The sequence below is a fragment of the Patella vulgata genome, chromosome 4, assembly GCF_932274485.2.
Source record: "Patella vulgata chromosome 4, xgPatVulg1.2, whole genome shotgun sequence".
Classification (NCBI taxonomy): domain Eukaryota; kingdom Metazoa; phylum Mollusca; class Gastropoda; family Patellidae; genus Patella; species Patella vulgata.
Genome location: NC_065882.2, coordinates 23,196,448 through 23,203,334, shown reverse-complemented (window position 1 = coordinate 23,203,334; position 6,887 = coordinate 23,196,448). Strand labels below are relative to the sequence as shown.

The 6,887-nt window shown below is 32.7% G+C and overlaps 1 long non-coding RNA gene across 1 annotated transcript; it reads left to right on the top strand.

The window, feature by feature from the left end:
- Positions 1-2,113: 2,113 nt before the first annotated feature.
- On the top strand, positions 2,114-3,640 carry LOC126817551 (uncharacterized). The gene is made up of 3 exons (XR_007679045.2): positions 2,114-2,211; positions 2,845-2,996; positions 3,290-3,640. It is a non-coding gene; the product is annotated as an uncharacterized LOC126817551 (long non-coding RNA).
- Positions 3,641-6,887: the final 3,247 nt, after the last annotated feature.

Here is a 6,887-nt window from a genome sequence, read left to right as displayed (position 1 = left end):
TAAACGAAATTTCTAAACATCGATTAATGAACTATACTTGCAATACTGATATCACTAAACTTTTTAAATTCAACATACATGAATAATTATTACATAAAATCTTTAAAATTACAATTTCATATTTTTAAGTTATATTGTTAAAATGTATTAAAATAAAGCCCTAAAATAGGTGGTATCTATAAACAGTCCTACCTTGTTAAAGAATAATCCTATTGGTCACGTTTATGTGGGAGCATTGGCTTACGCTGATGATCTCACATTCGTGACATCCAGCAGACAAGCTCTGATTGGCCTACTTAATATTGCTAAACGATATTCAGAAGAGTATGATCTTAAGTTCAATCCTGAGAAAACTAAACTTATTTTCTTTTCACATAGCAGAACATTTATTAATCAATTTAAAGACATATGTATTGATGATAAAAAGATAGAAGTTGTCGAATCAGAGAAACATTTAGGTAACACTCTTAACTCCTCCTCACAAAGACAAAACATATTTCATGGTATTAATAGTTTTCTCGTGAAGGTTAATGTCACTATTAAAAATTTTGTATATGCATCATCTAACACAAAATATAAATTATTTAAGACTTATTGTATGCCTCTGTATGGCTGCCAATTATGGGATTTGAACCATAAAAATATTGATAGATTTTATTGTGTCTGGCGAAAAAGTGTTAGGAGGCTTCTTGGTATATCACCACGCGCACATAGCAACTTATTAAGCATAATTTGTGACGATTTGAACATAAAAACCCAATTGTATAAAAGATTTACTAAGTTTTATTTTAGTACAATGTCAAGCAACAATGAATGTTTAAGTATGTGCAGCAAGATCGCTTTAAATGGAAGCCAGTCTTCTATGTGCAATAATATTAATTTTATTTGTAAAAAGTATAACTTTAATAAACATGATGTCCTAAATGTAGGAATTTCTTCTGTTTTAAATAGAATAAATGACCTAGATCGTAATTATTATAGTGATGATGATGTAAGAACAGGGCTTACAATTAGAGAATATATCTCTTTCAGGGACTCTAATCCAAATGAAGCACTAAACCTGAATCAAATTATCAACTTTCTGTGTACTTCATAATCAAAGTGATATAATTATTTGTATATTGATTAATTATTATATATGTATAACCTATGTGTACCATGAGTACGAATAAACTATTATTATTATTATTATTATAAATCCTATAATTCACTATTGCCAATTGAGAAATTGGCAAAAATATAATTTACTACTTAAAATTCAAACGTTTGAAGATAGCTATTCCATGGTGGGGAATAGGAAAACAAGGGAGGTAATTGGGGGTAATTGTGTTATTATTTCCGGTGTGAAGATTTTTAAGTGTGAGAAAGATAACCTATGATCGTATAATAGTGAGTTGACAACCTATTGAGCAAAAGACACATAAATAATTATGCTTTGACTTTCTTAGAAAATATGAAATTGTAACTTTAATTACATTAGACTTTGTCATTAGGGGTATTTAACTGTTTACATTTACGCATTGGGAAATAGTAAACCATTTAATATACATTTCCACAGATAGGCAATGTCAACGTTGAATGTCGACGATCACTTCGGGAGTTATGCCCCTTTATTAGGAAACCTTTATTACGACACTCCAGGACCCACAATTGACCTTTCCGTCAGAGACCTGTAGCTCCTCCCACTTTTTATAATGACGTCACCTTAGACAACATTGACTCGCCCTAGACATAAACAAGCATGGCGATGTCCGAATGGCTTTCAATCTTGTGCCAATCTTTTGGACCTTCCCGCTAATTTTTTGGAATAATTTATGAAAGAGAAGTGTATTGTTAGTTTGAAGTAAAGATAGCAGTGCCCTGGGTACTCTAATGAAGAATATTTCATGGCGTGAACATAGGCGATTGACAGACCAACCATCAATGTTTTACTGAAGTCCGAATTGGCAAGAAACAGAACAAGAAACCATATTTATTTCATTTAAATTTGACTTGAGTTCGAAGTAAAGATAGCGGAGTTCCGGGTACTATAATGAAGGATATGTTCATGACGTGAACATTGGCAAGAAACAGAACAAGAAACCATATTTATTTCATTTAATTTTGAGAGAGAGAGAGGGAGAGAGAGAGAGAAAAACGGGGTTTAACGTCCACTCGACACAGACTGACTTTAAAAGAAGTAACAGACTACCATTGTTCCGGTCAGGTTGGGTAAGGACATACTCTTTGTTTATTATCACTTATGCGGTTTTATTGTAAGCATGGTTGAGTAAGTAAAAGTTATTGAAGCGTAACCGGGTGGGGGGGCGGATACAAGTATTACGTCGTTAAATACTGATTGTTGATCGGACTGTTAACCAGTCATAATTGGGGACAGAAATTTGAGCTGGGTATGGCAGTGTTTGACTGCGATTAGGCCTTATCAAACGAAACACTGCGAGGAGTATGTACATTCTGCGGACCGGCAACGTTTAAATAAATAAGGATCATCATAGTTGTTTGGCATAGTGTGGTCTGGATTTGATATGAATTTAGAGAAAACCAAGGTTGGTTATAGGTACTTAATGCTGTAGGTTACAAGGCCTAAAAGGCCTAGCAGGCCATCCTAAACACAAAGTTGCGTTACTGTCGAGACTTGTACTACTATTAGTATATAGTGTCAGTGAGATACCAAAACTTAAGGCAGCGAATGTACAGGTATTATAACTGGTGCAGTATGTCTATAGTACCCCAGGCCACCCCATATTATGTCCCTTTCAACTAATAAAATAGAGAAAACATACCGAGATTTTCTAAAAAAAAACCAAAAAACAAAACATTTATCATGATGATTTAATTTTTTAGGATTTGCGAATACTGCTCCCTTGCTGTCGGGTTTGTGATTGCACTCCCAACACTGGCAATACACTAACACAACAATGAAGAAAAACCAAGAGGTGACGAGATTGATCCTGTTGTAGTAATCCGCATCCACATTTTCAAGATTCTAGATACCGGTAAGTAAAATTCAAAAGTATCTATAAAACATTAATTATTTAAAACAAATACATGCACAGTGTTTACATCTAAATGAATAGATATAATTGTGCAAACAGTTTTACAATGTATGTTCTGAAGCAACAGGTAACAGATTTTGCAGAGAGTGAAATTGTGAAATTACATGTTAAATTCCTTTGTAAGTGTTTGAAGAATAAGCTTATATGTGGTTATAGAAGATTATTTATAATATTAAGCAAAACTCAATTACCAGTACATTTTTGTTAATTCTTGGTATTTTCTTTTTCTCCAGGAATGTTGCTGTAAAAGAATAAAGAAGTTATAAGCTTATAGTCTTATTTTATTCCGACTGATTATAAAATGTACACATAAATAATGTGGTGTGTCTATAGGGCTAAAGGGAATTTAACATATTTTTGAAATAATATTTACATGATGTAAGCTTATCCATTGAAATTGCAGTATGATTCCACTTAATTGACACCAGCATAAAAAATCAAAACATGCTATTTTATATCAGAGTTTTTCAAAGAAACCCAACAAATTTGTGTCTTGAAATTAAATGAAGAATATTTACCCTGAAATTTCACCTTAATATAAAACAACAAATTTCAAGTGGAAAAATTCATTTGAAAAGAATAGGCCAAGTAACAAGAAAAATGGGAGTAACACTTTTCTATCTTTGAATGATCTGTAGTAATGTCCCTTATGAACCCTTGATTTGATAATAAAATTATTAGTTAACAAGCTGGCATATTTACCTGTCAACAATTTGTCTGTCTTTTTATTGGTGCAGCTTTTGTTAATTTTGGTTGCATGTTATACTTCCATTATGATCGGCTGAATATGGTTCTGGATTATTTTCTATTGGTCCAGACAGCTTCACAAAGTACTGAAAATCAGTTGACTTAACATGTCAATTGAAATACAAAGTACTCAATCATTACATTTAAGACTACTACTAGTACTAGTTCAACAAACCAAATAATAATGCCTGTGAAAGGCACATTTCATCTAACCTAAATTGCATATTGACAAATTATCTTAGAATTAGGCCTAGGCCTCTAGTGTAGCCTTCATTTGATTGTTGTAACAGAGTAATAGGCATATGAGAGCGTACAGACAATCCAGTTAGTTTAGTTTAAACAATAGTTTATTCGTTTGAAAAGGATTGAACAACAGGCAAAGCCTATATAAGTTCTTTCCCAGGGATACAGAAAATAATAAACGATAAATATAACATATACATAAAAATAAAATTAAATATAATAAATTGTAAAACCGAACATATATACAGTTTCATGTGGAAATGATATATACGATGCAATTTTTTGATATTATACAACAATATTATGTAAAAGCGAATCAAAACCTTTGAGTATTTTTAATAAAATAATGGACTGCTTCAAAAATCAAGATATTGGAGGTGTTCGAAAGATCTGTAGAGCCATTTAAAATTAGATCTAGATTAATAGTTTCTGTGAATACCTTTAATGAATTTAATAGTTCGATTCTGATAGCTGAATAAGATGGACAAGAGAAGAAAAAGTGGAAATTATCTTCATCCGAAGAATTGCATTTTGGACATGTTTTTGATTCAGATAGGTAGTGGTGGAAAAGATGATTATTGAGATTACTAGATTTATTTCTTAATTGACAGTGAATGATATTTTCCTTACGGTTTCCATAATGAAAGTAACTAGGTTTTTTATGTATAGGATACTGACTCAGCAGGAGACTAGACTTAAAAGTATTGAGAGACGGTGATAACTGCATATGCGTAGGAAGACTATTCCATAGTTTTATTGTGTTTGGGAAAAAACTTTTTATATAAGAAGACGTTTTACATTGTGGTATTTTCAATTTATGGTTTCTAAGATTGTAATAATTTGTTTCGGGTTGTATTTCCATTAGAATATCGGATAGATACTGGGGACTATGGCAATTAAGGATTTTATAAAAATAGACGAGTTTATGCTTTTGACGGCGTTTGAACAGTGGTTCCCACCCTAATTCGTCATAAACATGTTTTCTGTGGGAATTGCGGCGCAGACCAGTTATGATTCTCCCTGCTTCTAGTTGGATATTCTCAAGTAATTCCGAATCTTTAATACTACAATTATCCCATATACTATCCCCATACTCCAAAAGAGGACGTATAAATGACGTAAATATCGTACATAACGTAGATCTGTTTAATTTAAATTTTAATTGGCGTATTATGTTGATTCTATTGCAAGCTTTTTTGTGAATTCTAGAAATATGTTCTGACCATGTTCCGTTTAGATGAAATGTTAGTCCCAGGTGGCAGTGTGAGGAAACTTTATCAATAATTTTGTTTTCAAACATAAGATTAGGATGATTAGTTTTTTTACGTGTTAATATTAAGTTTTTAGTTTTATTTGGGTTAAATTTTATTTGCCATTTATTTGCCCACGTTGATATTAGCCTAAGATCACTATTGATTGAATTGGCAGTTTCTAAAGGGTTATCATTAATAATTGCAAATAAGGACGTATCGTCAGCAAATAATCGTACATTGTTATCTAGATTGTCTGAAATATCATTTATGTATATTAAGAATAGAAACGGACCGAGTATTGATCCCTGGGGAACCCCGGATTCAACTGACAAATAAGGTGATTGAAAACCTTCAAGTACAACACATTGGTTACGATTTGTTAAATAATTGTATATCCAATCACATAGGTTTAGACTAACACCATACTGTCGCAGCTTATATATAATTCCCATGTGCCAGACTTTAGAAATATCACAGAATACAAAGCTAAGCTCTTTCCCTTTATCTAGATTACTTATGATTATATTATATATCTCAAGAAGTTGGTTTATTGTTGAATCATTTTTTTGAAATCATGACTGATGTTTAGATAATAAATCATATTTTTTAATAAAGTTATACAGGTGTTTTAGGATAATTTTTTCAAAAATCTTACAAATTGTGCACGTTAAGGAAATGGGGCGATAATTTTCTGGTAATTGTGGATCACCCTTCCCTTTAAAGGCGGCTATGACATGTGAAGTTTTCCATATGTCTGGAAGTTGTTTAGTTATAAGGCACAGGTTAAATAGACGAGTTAATGGAATTACAATGGCGGGAGATATGTTTTTTAGAATTAATGGGCTGATTTCATCTGGTCCTGGTGGCTTTGAAGAGTCGAGTATTTTTAATTGATCTTTGACCTCTTGTTCAGTTACGATAAAATCATTCATTGTGATGTCAGAGCGTGCATCAAAGGGAGGTAATTCATGTGAGGTATCTAGTTTTGAAACATATGTAAAGTTAGACTGTCCAGTCATAGCTTAACGTGGGCCTTGAAGCTGGACGGAGTGGACGAAGAAATTCCCACCTTGTTGGCGAATTCTGCAATACGGAATGGGAACTTAGAAGCATATGCAACTGAATGAATGTTATGGAATAATGTGACATAACTCGTAAAAATACCACGGCAGTATCAGTAATAACACACACGGGTTACTCTCGGCGTTTTGACAAATGGTGGCTGTTATTAAAGTAGCTAAGTAGCTAAGTCTCTAACTCAGTATCATCCAAAACCTTCGACATTGAAAACACGAATTATTTGTCAATTGTAATCAACATTGGTTTTGTTATCTTACCAGGAAAAGATGGACTTCAGATATCCAATATTTATGACAAAATAAACATTTTGCGATTGGTACACGACTCGTGTACCACAATGCTTTTCAGCGCAATTTGTAGCAAGCGACTCAAAGAACGAGGTTAGACATATTTCACAAGTCAAGTCAAACGATGACCCCATATTCTTATCTGGAGAGTATGCTCAATAAATACTATCGGTGTAGACTGGAATAACCAGATGCTAGAGATTGCCATTCGATTTCACCGA